Source organism: Sabethes cyaneus, chromosome 2 (assembly GCF_943734655.1).
Source record: "Sabethes cyaneus chromosome 2, idSabCyanKW18_F2, whole genome shotgun sequence".
Taxonomy (NCBI): domain Eukaryota; kingdom Metazoa; phylum Arthropoda; class Insecta; order Diptera; family Culicidae; genus Sabethes; species Sabethes cyaneus.
In genome coordinates, this window is record NC_071354.1 from 41,643,631 (window position 1) to 41,660,654 (window position 17,024).

At 38.5% G+C, this 17,024-nt stretch overlaps 1 protein-coding gene and 1 pseudogene across 8 annotated transcripts in view; one reads left to right on the top strand and one right to left on the bottom strand.

Moving 5' to 3' along the window:
- The window catches only part of LOC128738617 (long-chain-fatty-acid--CoA ligase 5), a 92,346-nt gene that overhangs the window by 45,348 nt on the left and 29,974 nt on the right, over positions 1 to 17,024 (top strand). The window lies entirely within an intron of this gene.
- On the bottom strand, positions 5,942 to 6,042 carry LOC128739025 (U6 spliceosomal RNA; annotated as a pseudogene).

The following is a 17,024-nucleotide window of genomic DNA, read 5'->3' on the forward strand; positions in this document are numbered from 1 at the left end:
TAAACGATTTTGAAATTTTATTTTTTGAAAATTGCACAAAATGATAATGGCTATGGCGAAACAAGCATATTGAAATCTTTTTTGTCTTTATGTGTATTATTTTTGGTATAAAACATTAATTAGACGATTAATTCCTAGAGATAGAAGTGTAAAATTCAACATTTCTGCACTTGTAGTTCTTTTCTCCACTATAGCGGCACTATTGCCCCGTACCTATTAATATCGAACGAAAAAACATCTGAAACGAAAACGTTATTTTTTTCTATATTTGTATTATTTGGATATTGAACACACTGAAACTATTTAGACTATACCCTCATGTAAGTTTGAAGTCTTTTTAGGTTGAATTTAATTGGTTCTTTTTGCACGAAATTGTTTGAAAACATTTAAGGTGTCCTTTATGCCCTGGATCCGCCTACAAACATGCGCAGCCTCTCTTTACCGACTTTAAAACCTCTAACCGGGGTTAGTTATAAGGATGGTACTGGCTCTGGAATAAAATTCCCTCGTTGAAGGAAAAACTATCGCTAATCTCCGCATATTCTGGCTCTATCCAACGAGATTGGTTGAAAAATTGTGAAAAGCATGAAAGGGGAAAACAGGTGAAAGCACTTGTTTTATTCAAGGAAAATTACGGGCGTAAGTTTCGATATTACTACTTAAATACCACGAAGTTGCCAAAAATTAACCAATTTTAACAGACGATAAACTTAGCTTAAGTATTGGGTTTTATTACAAGTATAAACTTGAGTGACGTGTTAATGACGCTCAAAACGGAACTGATCGAAACAGATCGATCGAATGCGATCGATATACGGTTTTTCCACATTCGAAGCAACTTCTTTATTATCGCTTTCCAACGCCCCCAGCAGTAGACACAACTTCGAAGTGGGCCGCCTAAAACGCCAGCTCCAGTACGTACAGTGGCAACACGCTTTACAATATTTTGTCCAGGTGTAATTTTGCGACGCAGGTTAATGGCCAGCGATTCAGAGGAAGCTGAAGATCTTGACGAATGACCACTAGGTCCACCATGAACTCGACTTCTCGGGGTTGGGCCTTAGATTAACGTTGTAACTCTTTGAGATACTCAGATGTCCAGCTGAGGGCTCACCCGCTATTCTAACGCATGATTTGAATCCGTCCAGCGTTGCACGAATCAGCGTAACTAGTTTCGTCGGCAAACCATGTTCTAGCATTATCTGCCACAGCTCATTTCGCTTAACTGAATCGCACGCGGCTTTAAAGTCCACAAACAGATGGTGTGTCTGCAAGTTGTACTCCCGGAACTTGTCTAGCAGGGTAAACATCTGATCCGTCGTGGAGCGACCCTCACGAAAACCAGCTTGGAACTCGACGATGACGGACTCCGCTAACTAACACCGATGATATGGATGCCATCCATGAACCCTAGGAGCATGTGAGAGTTTGTGATGATGGTACCGCTTCTATGTACGCCTGCTCTTCGGATAGCATCTTTCAATGCAATGTTGAATAGCAAATTCGAAAGCCAATCAGCTTGGTTTAGACCATGTTACGTCACAAACGCGTCCGATGTGAAGTCTCGCCTGCTATTCTGACGCTTGATTTTGATTCGTCAAGGGTAGCATATATCAGCATAGTCAGTTGTATTGGAAACCCATGTTCAAGCATAATGCGCCACAGCTCGTTTCGTTTAACTGAATCGTACACCGCCTTGAAGTCTATGAACAAATGATAAGTTTGCAAGTTGAACTTTCGGAATTTGTCGAGGACTTGTCGCAAGCTGAACATTTGGTCCGTCGTGAAGCGTCCCTTTCGAAAACCGCGCTGGTATTCGCATAAAAAGATTTCCCGCAACGGCCTCAGTCCGTAAAACAGAAGGCGGGAGAGAATTTTGTACGCAGAATTGAGAAGAGTAATGCCCCGACAATTGCTGCATTCAAGTCGTTGGCCCTTTTTGTGTAAATAGGGCAATGAGACCTTCCATAGGTAGTTCCTCCACAGACCATACCTTTAGTATAACCTGATAATCTGCACAATACAGCAATTCGCTCCTGATGTTCAAAAGCACGGCGAGGATGCCGTCCTTTCCGGATGTTTTGCCGGTTTTGAGATTTTAGCTGTTATAGATGCTTTTTTAGCCTAGTCCATAATTGGTGGATCCACTACTTGTCCATCGTCCACGATCATTATCCTGTTTCTGTTGACAGCTTCGTCTTGTTCACCATTCAACAGAACATCGAAATGTTGTTACCAACACCTGGCCACCTCCCGTGTCGGTAATCAGGTTCCCCTCCTTGTCGTTGCACATGACAGCAGTTGTCACGGTACGGTTCCAGATTGCGTTAACTGTTTTAAAGAAGCTTCTTGTATCGTGCCTCTCGAGGCAATTCTTCGCCTCCGCAAAAACGCGGTTCCAGTGCTGGTATTTCTTACGATGGTGAAGTCTCTTTTCGGCAACTCTAGTATCTCGGTATCTCTCCCTGCTCTGGCATGTCACAGTCGCAGCCAATATGTGACTTCTGGCTCGATTCTTCTCGTAAGTCACCCTGTGGTACTCTTCGTCGAACCACTCATTGGAAGTGGCTGCAGCAGTAGTGCCCAACACTTCTCGCGCTGTGGTACTGATCACATCGTGGATGTGCCTCCACTGCTCGTGCAGGTTCTCTCCAAGTTATTCACCGATCCGCTCATCAGTTTCCCGAGATACTCTGTAGCAACTCCTTCCGCTGACAGCCGCCGAAATTTCAGTCGTATCTTCCTCGTTGGTCTCGATTTGCATTCATTGGACAACCGGGCGCGAATCTTGCTTACTACGAAATAGAGGTCCTAGTCGTTGTTTAGTCTTCCGGGGACTGCAGTCTGCGGCATCAGAGAAGTGCCTGCCATCAACCAGAACGCCTCTCCATTAGAGTGTTTCCAGGTGTGCATCCGATTATTCCTTCGTGCAAAATAGGTACTTCACAAAGACATTCCTCTGGCTTCAGTGAAGTTGACTAGCCTCAGGCCATTGACATTTGTGGTGATAGGAAGATCATAGAACTCTTCTTCTACGTCATCGAGTTTGTCGTTCATCGGTGCGTACACATTTGTCAGGCCTTAACCCTCAACACGCATAGACGGTCATTAATGGGCCTCCTCCTTATGATACGCTTCATTTGTTTTCCATGTAATACGAATCCGACTCCATACTCTGCTTTGTTGCCGCCACTGTAGTGTTTTAATAATTTCAAACACTAGTACATAAACAACTGCGTACAATAATCAGGCCACAATTAAAGCAGATAAATAAATCAATAAAAGTGTAATTTTGTAATTTTTATGGGTATTTCTGTAAAAAATCACGCTGTTCAAAAAAGTCACGAAACATAGACGCCTTGACTATTTGTCAAAAAACGAAGCATTGCAGATGTTTTCAATAAAAGAAATATTGAAGAAAGGTAATTTTTTGTCCCACTGGAATAATGTTTGAACCAAAAAACTCATCTTTATGCGATTTAGTACTTGCTAGTTCATGCTTGCATTAAAATTTAGATTCAAAAGCGTTGAATTATATGTAAAACTTGATGTTTTCAAATTTAATTTAGGCCATTACAAATATTTTATAAAGTTTTTGTCCTTTCGGTGTTCGGCCACTGGGCGGGGGGGGGGCTTGAAAAAAAAACAAAAAGAATTTTTTAATCGAGCAAAAAAAACTTGGGTTTAAGCATTTTTATTTAAAGTTTAAACGTGAAAATCGAATCTATTCTTGCTTATAATATATACGTTGTTATTTTCTATGCAAAAATCTACGAAAAAAAGACAAAAGCGAAGGAAAATTTTTTTGGACGATTTTCGAAAATTCCATTGTACGAATTTCCATTTCTGTTTCGTGCTAGAAGCGTTAACTCAACTTATACACTCATTTTTCGAGTTTTTCAGACTGTAGAGCCCACAGACAATTGATTTTATAAAAAAAATTTTGACTCATATCCTACAAATTATTTTTCTGCCGCCCGATTTTTAAAAATGATTTGCAATGGCCTTATTCGAGATAAAAAAAATAACATATCTTTAAGTCATATATATAGTAAAGAGTAAAGTATGCGCTTGAAAATGCCGTCAAAAAATATTTTTTTCGTTTGCCTCCATTAAAGATATCAACATTTGAAAAGGGCCTATTTTATAAAGAAAAATGCTAATTACTCATGATTGGCTCAATGTATAAGCACGCTCTATGCTGCAAAATTTTTGTCTTGAAGAGTTCTAAAAGTCACCTGAAGACAACATTTGCGAGAATTTTGCTATTAAAAAGTTACAACGAAAAAACGTTTTTTTTTAAGAGTCACCCTAAATCGATTCAGAAAAATGGCTCCAAATCAGTCAATTGAAGAGGTACAACAAAAAAAATTATTTTAAATTGCAAAATAAAAAAGTAAGATTTTCGATTTGTTCGAAAATAATAACCACCTAAAATTTTATAGCATACAAATGAGCGCCTTTCTACATGCAACAACTATAGTTCGCTTACAACGCGTACTACCGTTAGACAGAACAGTAAACGGCAGTTTGTTGCACCCCTTAAAGCCGAGCTGTTTGAACTACTAATACAAAACAGTTATTTCGATTACGTCTGCGTGTATCACCAGAATGTACGAAGCAGGCATGTCTAAAAACAACCAAACTGCGTGCCGCATTTGAAAACTACCACGAAGTTTATTTGAGACGGTACGCAGTTGCCGTGCCTGATAAAACAACCCGTACGCTGTGAAAAAGCAACCGCTAGCCTTTTCAGTGTTGTTTTTTGCACACCGGGTTTTAACACTTCGGAAACACTCGGGATGGCGTGTATTTCTACTTCGTAAAAGTTTCTCGGATATATGCTGGACGACCAGCGTGAACTCGTGTCTTTTTGCTTTTCTATTTCTTTCACTCACACGGCCAATTCTAATAAGTATGAAGCGCCTCCATGCGTGTTTTTGCAAGTTTGAAAGTACTCGCCTACGGTGGATTTCGATATCGGTAACACTCGGAAACCGTGTGCAATTGAAAACAGACTGAACATTTTTTAAACCTAACGCCACCGGTGTAATGCTTCTTACACTCCGTGTTTGTTTGCATGTACGGGAACGGCGTGCAAAACGAAATTAAGTTTGTTGAGTGGTTTTGAGCAATGGTGCCCACGTGTAAGCTCGGTTCGGTGTTTTACCCATGCCTGGTACGAAGACGCTATTAAAATTCCCTGAGGTATCTAAAATTTTTGGCATAAGAATATCAAATTTGAAAATTAAATTTACGAATGGTCAAATCTGAATCGGGCTCTGTGGAAATGCCGCTACCCTCTGTAACTCTGTAAGTAGCAGTCACCTGGATACAGCTAAATAGCCCCATCGAACGAAGTATATACACCGAATGATGTCTCTAAATATGCTACTATCAGTGGAGGGCACCACTAACCGAAAATTTAGCGTCGCTAACCGCTAACCGAAAAAGGAAGCTCGCTAATCGCTAAACGCTAATCGATAAAGTCAGATTAGCAAAAATTTCGCTAATCGCTAAATCTAAATTACTCAAAAATTACTACATCTTTGTTCGAGCATATATTATATGTAGCGCAAATAACTATACACAGTTGGACATCGACTCTCGTCCTGAAGATAGGCATATAATGCCTGAAACCGGTCGACGTGTAAGTTAAAAGTAATTTCTTTTATTTTAACATTTTGTAAGAGTTAGAAGTGTCTTGTCCGCGATTGTGTCTAGTAACTGTACACAATTCATGATTTTTGGACATAATATATGCATAAAAAATTAACTGATTTTAGCCATTTTTCATATATTCATTACCCAGCCAACTGGTGATTGATTGTGTACATGAATAATTTGACAGCGTTATCAATTGATTTTTAGCAGTTGTGACGAAAACAGACAAGCAACTACGCTCGATGCTTTATTCGTACTGCCAGATGCAGCCCGAAGTGAAGAAGTTGGACATCGTGAGGCACTTAGTGTCGCGCGGGGGCCATGCTAATCTTCTCTGTATCGTTCCAATTTTAGTATATGTCCCGCCGAAGCTAGGAGTTAGCGTTAAGTGCAGCGAAATTTAGCGAAAACGCTAACTCGCTAACCCTAACTAACTAGCGATTTAGCGAATTAACGGAATTGTGCCCAATACTGGTTACTATATTATGCTCATCTGATCTGATGTACGTCTCGATACCTATTAGTGTATATATTCCCCTAGCTTAACTCGGTTGGCAGTTGGGCGGTAAGAGACAAAAAATAATACACGAGCAAGTATGAGTGGAGTTTTTGCAATCAACAAAGGTACATATGAGGAAATCCCATGCTTCATGCATGTACTTAAGCATGTCTTGAATGCCTTTAAGCTACTAGCCATCTTATTGGATTCTCAATAGTATCATGTTGTGCAGTGAGAAATCAATAGATATTTTATGCACCAATATTCGCAGTTCATGCAATGCTAATATAGTGAAAACTGGATCTGTCAGATCGGAGTACAATATCTGAGGGTTTTCTGACAAATTACTTTAGGGTCTGTTCACCTGTTAGTTTAAGCAAGTTAGATTGGCTTGCAAGACCCAATTTTCCAACAAGGTATTTCGCAATGAACTGGTGCATTGTTTCCTATTGCCTAATTTATGTGAACTGCTCATGCAGATTTGTTTCTGTTCATGTACAACTCATTTAACATTTACCTAACATTTATTAACAGTTACTCATCTGACAACAGCGTTATTGAGAACATTAAAATATTCTAAATTTACATTACATTACATTTTAGATTACATTTAAATTTTGCAAGTGGCGTCTAAAGCAATTAGCAGAACAATTAAAATCACGCTAGATAATACAACGCATAGCTCTAATTGGAAGAAATCCGACCGAAGAAACTCTACGCTGCGAAGGGCATGTGGAGCAGCGTTTATGTTAATTTGAGCCAGAGCCGTTACGCGACATTGTGGCGGCCTTGGCGGAAACCCAATTTGGCGCCCCCCTCCTTTACTAAATCAGTGTTCCTTCCAAAATGGTCGATCAAAAGATAGACGTCGGCATATTCAACTCTCTCGTGGCCTTGATGATCAGCTCCTTCAACATTTTGACCACAACATTATTGGAGTAAATGCTGCATTTGAGCTTCGCCCAAAAATTTTCTATTGGTCGCAATTGGGGGACGTTGGGATAGTTGATGATCGTCGGTACAACGTTCTTGGTGAGGGACGTAAAATACTCGGCCCACTCCACTGCCAGTCGTTGCTATCCAGCGTCAAATAGTTTTCATCATTACTCACTATAACCACGACATCGGGCTTCACCGACACCTTCAGCCGATTTTTGGGTGATTGCCCACTACTCAGACACGGCCAGCTTCGACTGACGTTTTCGTATAAAAAGTCCAGTTTAGTCAAGTACTTCTACATCGTTTAACCGGTTACTCTGACCTCTCGGCCCAATGTGTGCAGCGATGAGACCGCCATGCAATCGATTTTCATCTTCAGCTGCTCCGTGCCGTTCAACGCTTTCGCCTTTCTTGTAAATGCTAGATTGACTCCATTCAGCGGGTACGAAGTGCTTCACCATGTTCAACTTCTTCGCTACGGGGTGGAGTTGGCAGTACGAACAAAGCATCGAGCGTAGTTGTTTAGCTGTTTTTGCTATGGCTGCTGCATGCAAATCAACTGATAACGTGGTGTGAAAAATCGCTAAAATCAGTCATTTTTCAATGCATATGTTATTGCTTTACAGAAACGAAGGCCCTTTTCGGCGCCTCAAGAGCTAGTCAGCCTAGTCAGGCTAGTCTGAACAACCGCACGCTACGGCGCTGATTTGAGTAAAGAGATTTGGAGAGTCCAATTCGCACAGAAAAATTATCGTGATGAAGAGCATCCTATGAATATTACTCCTTTTGGCGAGAGTTTCCATGTAGAGTAGTTTACAGTGATCTTGATACGGAGGGAGCCCCAAGGGGTTTTGCCAGGGAAGGAGTTTCAATGCGTACCGTAACAATTCCCTTTGAGCTGCTTCTAGTCTGGAAGGCCAAATTCCAGTGCACGGGCTCCAAACTACAGTAGTTTAGTCTAAGATTAGCCGTACGACAGAATAGTACAAAGCGCGTATACAGTACGGTTCTTTGAACTCTTTGGACACTCAAAACATAAAGCTCAAATTTCGATTATCCTTGGATATAATACAAGAGTAGTGCTGCCGAAAGATGACGATCGAGTCGAGTAGCATTCCAGTTTTTTGCTCTCCTTCATATGATCAACTTTATTATGGATTTGAAATTAATTGAAAACAGATTTTGTTCACACTTAAGCAGTGTTTTAAATGACGGAAATAGGTGCTGGTGGTTGCATTTTAGGCTCTGCTAATTTATGTCTAACCATATTTTCCTCAAACCGTAGCCAACCCGAGTCGGAATGTATTTATGATCACAATTCCAAGCCCTATCCGAATGCCAGTTTCAAGTCGTGATCAAGACAACTTAACCAATGAAAAAAAAGCGTTGAGAGTCGCCCTCTGGTTAGCATCTTATTTGAGGTTTGATGATTTAAATGACATTTAAACCACGAGTCACATCAAATGATTCAAACGTATTTTTAATAAGAAGATTATAGTCAGGAATGTTATGTACGTGTTCGGGTCTGGTTCGAAAGAGATGGGAAAATATGTTGGGATAGGGTGAAATTAACGGACAACCAAGAGTTAAAAATAGTATCTAGTGAAGTAAGGAAGGAAAACACAAATCCCTGCTATCTCTAGCAGAAAGACAGGATGTAGATCTCTAGTCTGTTCACTTATTAATTCAAGATGATGTATAGGAATTTGTCACAACTGCTCTAATAATAGTTGAAAATTTTTATTTCAAATTTTTTGCAAATAGTATGTTTTATTATCGTTACCAGCAAATTGCAAGTAGTATTTTCAGTATCAAGTTTGAGTCACTAACAATATAACAGTAATACAACGAATATTATTTCTCTGTTGTTATATTATTTTGAGATTCATTTAGTACTTCAACCATCCCAAGGGTCGTCTCTGTTTCCGTCATTAATACTGGTGAAAGATTGACATAAATACATACCCGTTTCCACCTGTCTTAGCTTCACCCGCACTAAGGTTAATACCGAAAGTGACTTGGCAGTTCAAGACACGTTGATTTTCAGTAAAACATCCCCGATGCATAGACAGACAATCGTACCCGAGCGAGGAACGAAACTCGGATTGCCATCGTCATCGCTGCGCCACCGTGTCGTGCTGATCACGTTCGAGCAGAAACGCGCGCAGGATCATTTTCATCATCGACATCATCATCATCATCATCATCATCCAAATACATATTCGACTTTTTTTTTCAAATTTCCCACGACGAAAGAGAAATGCCACAGTGAACTTAGCAGCGTGCTTCGAAGCAGACGCATGGTGTTATAGTCAAGCGTTGATCGTCGGTCAGTTGAGGTGGAATTTAGTGGGATCGTGGTTGGTTGGTTGGTTGGTAAAATTTGGCAGTGAAAAAGTCAGATCACGGGATTCCGTCTGGCTGCTTTGTTTTGCACCCTTTCGACGTAGCTGCGCACCGGCCCAGCTTAGTCCTCAGCGACAAGGCAGGATTGTTGTGTTGATCGAATGAACTACATCTACTGTCTTCTAGCTGACTGAGAGGACTACTGTTGCTCTCCTTGATGCTCTAGTGATGACGATGGGCTGGCGACATCTGTGCTGAAATATATATAATAATAAATTTTCTAAAAAGCACCTATAATTAGAATGCGGTTTACTTTGCGAAATACGAGTTAATTACCGAACCAAACAGTCGCGCTCGAAAAGCCACCCGAGAAACTTCGACCCTTCGACGGTTGGTCATGTACAAAGTTTTTCGAAAAAGCGGGATTATACGAAACCAGTGATATTTTGTAAAGAGTTTTTCGATAGTCATAATGGCAAATCATCTTGATCTTTTAAAGTGCGCTCAAGTGAAAGGAAAATACTAAAATTTGTTTCAAATTGTGCTTAGCGAATTGGTGACAACGCAAAACAACAAAACCTTTAAATGAGCCGTAACTCGTCGTGACTCAAATGTTTCCAAAAGGGGAAGTTCCTTGGTGTGAGTTTAAATTTTTCTCATCATCAGAACGGCGACAGAAATATCTGCTCGCAAAAGTAGTGTAGTGATTCACGCACGGGGGGTAAAAATACCAAGAGTGAAACAATTGTGTGAAAAGAAACCCCATCAAAAGTGTGCCCCGTTTGACCCTGTGCTGCTCGATTGAACGAAACTAGTGTCCGCAAAATGGCGTGCTGCGGTTCAGTGGATCCTATTCGGCCGCCTATCAATCCTGCTTTCCAGAGTGACACACTGAAGGTAATTTTAGCAGCGAAGCGCATAACCTCACTCGAGAGGTATTTCGGGCGAACATGTCGCACTCACTTTCCTGTTGTGACATATTTGTCAGCCAGATTTGGGAAAAAAGAAATACCGGGAAAACCTGTTGATTTACGGTAGGCGGTTGCAGCTGTCAGCTGCATCCGATTGCACTGGGTACTCAGCCAGCAGAGTGTACTTAAACCAGTTTGTCGCTTCGAGTGAGCTATTTTACGGACGGATATTTGGCTCGTTGAAATTGAGGACAAGTTTTCAAATTGCTTGGAGGTTAATGTGGCGCAGTAAGATTATTAATTAATCTGTCAATGTTGGCAGATTGGGTTAGATTATTTTACTATACAGCGAACATTTACAAATGAACTTTTAACGACAAGTGAACATTAAATGGCGGCGATGGCGAAATATCGTTTTGACGCGATTTGTTTTACTGCTGAATCATAACATTTAACAAAGGGTGAAAATTCTAGTTCTAATGCCATTTCCTAAGTGTTAATGCAGAGCAATTTATTTCAGTCTTTCGGTGCATGAAGCTTTATTTTGGCTCTTGATTGTTGTTTTTGCTATTGCGAAAATGCGCCGTTCGTTAATTTTACCACTAGGTAGCAGCGGGTTGATTCACGTTTAATGAAACTGAGATAATTCAGTAAATTATTGCGTAATGTTTTCCCTATTAAAATGCATCTAAGCTGAATTTAGGTTATTCTGAATTCTTTGCATTTTGATTTTTTGTTCAGTTTTGAAGTATTGTAATTTTTTGGTAAATTTTCGAAGCGAACATTAACTTAAAATTCAGACCTTGACCAGATTGATCATTATTTATTAAAATGTGTTAAAAATCGATCGATAAATTGATTTACTTTTGCTGGTGAATTTTATATGCACGTGTTTAAAAATTCTATTTGTCCCGTGCTGTCACATTTACCTGCTACCTAGGACATTTATTGGACAGCCAAGTAATATAGATGAATCATGTAGTTTTATTAGACACGAGCGAGCTTAACATCCAGGGAAGAATAGGTAGCTGTGGTTTCAGCGAAACGAAGATCAATCGTGCCAAAGTTATTTTTAAACTGTGAAATGTAATAAAGCCGATCAAGAAATTCCGTTAAATTAATGATATTCCACCGCGCTGAAATTTGATGTCCTGCCTCTGGATACTATTGCCAATAATATACCATGACTAACAATTCCAAAAGGGCCTAAGTCTTTGTCAGTTCTTCCTAAGTTCCTTTCTTATGCTAATCTGACATAATTTTTTATATTCTAGATTTACGCTCTTTTCAATTGGTTGTTTTGATACGTGCTGTTTTGTACACTATCTACAATAACTTAAGACCTGGCCTTTTTTTAAATTTTATTCAAAATGGGACGAAGCTTTTTATACATTATGGACGTTAGTTTTCGTTAGTATAATTCGAGAAAATGTTTCATTCAAAATTACAAGCTGATCAAAATAGAAGTGAAAGTGCGATTTCAAATGAATTCGTTAAGATGTCGATGAACATTAAAATGTAGAAATGCATTAAAAATTAGTTTTTTGTTAAACATTCATTTAGCTGATGTGCGAAATAAATGATGGATAGCTTAAAAAGCGCTAAGAATTTGATTTTTATTGCTTCGCAACCAATACAGGCGCTATTACCTATATTTTCCTTTTTTAAAGCGGCAATTTGGCGATGTGTGAAATAAATGATTGATATAGGCAGCTAGCCGTTATATTTTTATTAGATTTGTTGAGAAGCTTGATGTGCAATGTGTATGATGAATGATGTGTTAATGTAGCAAGGCACTAGTAGCGAAACATGCTTTAAATCATTCAAGGGCTGACCGTTGAAGATTCTAACTGCTTGATAATTGAGAAGATGCTAACGATTAATATCTATTAGATTTGTGATGGTAGCGATATGCCTCAAAGTAAAAAAGGATTAAAAGATATTCGTTTTTAAATTGTCCATTCACAGATGTGCTAATCCAATAAATTAAAGCTTAACGGTAGTAACTAGATTTTTGTAATGATTGAATACGAAATTATTCGGGCATTAAAATCTTGGTAAATTATGTGTTTCATTTCTGATTTTCAATGCATTGGATTCACATCGGAAGATTTTATGCTTAATGTAAGACCTCCAGTGCTTTCCATTAGTCCATCCTTGCTACTTGCAATTCGATAGTTCCTTTTCGATTTGCCCTTTACAATAGACAGGGACCTCCATCGGCCATTTTCATTGTACCGGAGTCAGTCCCGGTGTTATGCCTAGCATTCACGCCTCTCACGCCGAGGACCCGGGTTAAAATTCCAACCCCGCAGAAGTCACGAATCACCTAAGCTGTAAAAGTGACTATGATCTACCTTTCGATAAGTTTACTGATTTTTTTAGAAGTTCGAAAGAGTCTGAAAAAATATATTAGTGCATTACGTATTCGGTGCAGTTTTTCGGAGCATAAAATTCTTATTCAGGAATGTGTTTTGTCATCCATAACGATCCAATCGTATCTCGGTTTAACCCGCGAATCGTCCAGTTTAGTGAAACGGAAATACGAACCTAGTAAATACTGCTTCAATGACTCTTCCCATATCTAATTTTCCGCTCTGTCCTCTTCATGCTCCCTTCACTATAAAACACTGTGTAGGTAAAGGAAATATTTGACAGAATATCGTTATAAGCATTATTTTAATGTCGGACTTCACTAATAAGGCAACACAAAATTGGCATTGATCCAAACCAGTTATGACGAGTCTGTGTAAGCTCCATCGCATCAAAGGTTGTGGTTGAACTCATGTTTAACATGAAGAACGTAATGTGTAAAAATCCTTCATAAAATTTCGTCGCCATACACCGTAAACTCGGATGTGCAACCAGGTGTGCCACAAGGGGGACATCTAGGTTCGTTATTTTTTGTACTGAGGATGAACAAGCCTTCATCACAAAATCAGTAATTTCAGTAATTTCCAGTATGCAATTTTCAAAAACTAAAAAAAACGAATTAGGGTAATTTGCCAATTGTTGCACACCTAAGGCAGGAACGTTCAGTTTATCTTATCTCTCGGGGAAACTATTTCGTTACTAAAATCGAAATTTGTCCTATAAACAAAATGACCTTTCACTAAAACATTTGGTATGTTTTCATAGCCTGGAATATTGCACATATTATGCAATTTGAGGTTTTGTTCAACAACATACAGACCCAATTGTTGCCCACTTGATTAATGTCCTTTGCCTAATATTGCACACCTTCAATCCAATTGTTGCACGGCAAAAAAAATGGAATTAGGAGAAATACCAAGTACAGAAAACTGACACATGAAGAAGAACTCCTTAAAAACAGATTTACCAATTATAAGTACCGTACCGTTACCATGTTGTCACGTATTTGAACGTAATTCAATCTTCACCGAACAATGGTTTACAAGAACAGGTAAAAATTATTGCATTGAATTTATATATGTATTAATTAAAATTAATTAATATAATTTTGTTTTCCGGTATCTTTCCTTTTTCAAATTTAAATGCAGTATACGTTTTTGGCTGGGATTTGGTTTTTCAAATGCAAAGTTTTTCGATTTTTTACATTCGAGCGTATAAGAAAAACCTCGACTTTTAAGTTCTTTTAGCCACAACATAACTTTTTTCTCTTCTCAACATAACTTCTTCTATTAAACAGAAGCTGAAGCATTGTTCTGCGTTATTATGTTCATTTCTCAAGAATTTCTCATAATAAACTTCCGCACACATTGTTCCGTTAATCGACTGTGGATTACGGATACGAACATTATTTTCTATTCACGAAAATTGTTACACGCTGGTAATATCATTAGGCTTTTGCTGTTGTAGTCTCCAGAGAAATCAAAAATTATTGGTATTGTTTTAATCCAACATCCAAATAGTGGTAAATTTTCAATAAGAGTTGTATCAAGTGAGAATGGTACAGTAGGGCCATGCTTAGCGGCATTTGCGGATGATGTGCAAGAAATGGACAAAATCCTAATTTTTTTCCAATTATTAACCACTATGCATAAGAACACAAAAATAGTAACATTTAGTTATTTAATTAATCAAACATTATGAATGTGGGTATTTTGAAAAGCATACGAAGTAATATGGGGTAAATTTGCTTTTTGTTGAGATCTATAAGCTTAAATTTGATGAGTGATTTCTTAATTCACACTGTAAGCATTCGACATATTTTGGCTCTACTAAGAGTTGGATTTTTTGAGGGAATTTTACTATTCCAAATATTTGTTTGCTAACAATCATGTTTACACATATTTGAAGATAATGAAATATATTTGTGTTTTGATTGTTTGGAGTGCTGCGATAATATAGATATTCTCAGATATTATTCAAAAACCGAGAAGTGGGCAACAATTGGGTGGTGAGCAACAATTGGCAAACTATGGCCTATTTGTCATTTCCCATTTAACTGAACCCGTGTATAGATGTTTTGTTTTAAACTAAACGTTTTGTTTTGTTATATCACTTTATGATATAAATTTTTCATGGAAAATCTCTCAACTGGTATTCTAATGGGCCTTACTGGTACTAACGAATAGAGTATTTCATGTTGGAGAAATTATTACTCTTCAAATTATTACTATACAAAGCACCTCTGAGGTTCCCTAGGGTTTCCACCTAGGGCCACTTCTTTTCATTTTGCACATAACTAATATTTCGTTAGACCAATCTCATGTTTTTCATGTTGACCTTTGTAATGAGGTCAGTCATTTAATTAATTTTTAAAATGGTAGTTTTTTTTACAATCGACGGTGGGGACGGTAGAAGAAAGTAATGAAACACAGTAATATGTTGATAGTGTCTCCAGGGCGAGTCCGCAAAACAAGACGAGAAGCAGAAAGAGCGTAAAATGAGGTAAACAAGTCAATTAGCGTAGGAGACGGTAGAAGGAAGTAATTAAGCAAAGATGCTGATAGGATCCAAGCAGAATGGACCAGGCTTGAAAGGGAAAGAACAGAAAACTAGGTAAGGAACATTAAAGCAACGCTTAAGAGGTTGTCTACCGCTCCTTTTTATTCAAGCTGGGGGACTCGCGTATCAAACCTAGCTATAATCGGAGCCAATTATAACGGAATTCGAACCCATAGAATTCTTCTACCAGGTCCTGTGGATCGCAAGTAGTGAAGAACCTTCGAACCACAGCGAACTGGACAAAAGTCCCCTTATTATTTGTACGACGTATTTCAAACTCCACCAACGCGTCGACGCTTTCGAGTAACATTTGATACATTTAATAAAGTCAAAGAGTTCAAAAGTCTTAAGGTTCTGGGGGCACAATTATATTGATTTGGGAGAGAATATTTAGGGCGTCTATTTCACCGGTTACTAACTTTCCCACGAAAACGACTTTAAAGGTCCATTTAGTTAAAGCAACCGGACTACGACTGAAATTAGTCATATTCCGGTTACTGCAACAACTTTGTAACAAACGTGCTAGTAGGGGGTGGCAAGTGGTTTGGATTCTGCCACGGTAGAGACCTGAGAGCATAGCGTCAAAACCTACCCGAGAAAGGATTGACAACAAAAGTATATCAAAATTGTTACATATTCTGCTGTTGATATCAACTAGAAAACATTTGTTACCAACTCAAAATGCCACTTATGATGTATCAGACTTTGCTATCATTTTGATTTCATTTTTATTGAAAGAATTGGCAGATTCTATATATGATGTAAATAAATCTTCAATATTTAAATTAATCTATTTTTACTTAATTTTTTTTCTAGTAAAATGGTTGGTTCAAATTATATGATGATAGCAAAATGATGATGATATGATAGTAAAATGATAACTAATTCTGCTTTCCTATTAATATTGTGTGACAGCAAGATTAGTATTCCGTTTGATATGTTTGATAGCAAAAGTAGTATTCAATTTAATTTCACGGCGTGGAATTTTTGCAATTAATTTTGATATTTTAACCGCTAAGTCGACCAAAATGAAATCACACCGAGTATTCAAAATCCGTTACATCAAGATATCAAATTTTGTTTTCAATTTGCTCTAAAACCCTGCTCGGGTAGCCTATACAGCTTTCAGCTAGTTATTCCAAATTTCGGTATAAGGACTCCAAATTACCGCTGAGGTCTCCAAAACGGATCAGTTGAGAAAAAAATTTAACGAGTGGCAACTAAAATTTTGGAATTTTTTCGAGGCCCCTATACTCAACAACAGACGAGCTCAGGGTGAAATGAGTGTGTGTATGTGTTAGATCTTTCTATCCTCTTTCTGTCAGTATTTTTTGTTTTGTTTATGCTTGCCAAGTTTTGCTTAAGACGGCGTCAAAACAAGAAGCATTCCGCGAGCGCGTTGTACACTTCTACGAATTTCCACAGAAATCTCGGGAAAAAGTTTACGGTACAACATTTAAAAAGCGAATATGTTGCGGCTTCGACTGTTTACCATATCCTAAGATCCTCAATAACTATTCGCAAGTAATGTAGTGGAAGACCAGGCAAAATTATGGACGCAGAAGGACATCGTTATCTTTCTCGTTTCTTCAACAACAAACCCTCTGGATTGGCTAACAATCAGTGGCGACTCGTCCGCATGTTCAACCTGTTCATAGGACAGGCAACAAAATTCAACCCGACAAAATTTTTTTTCATCACTAGTTCATGATTTTGTTTGAACCGACGCACAT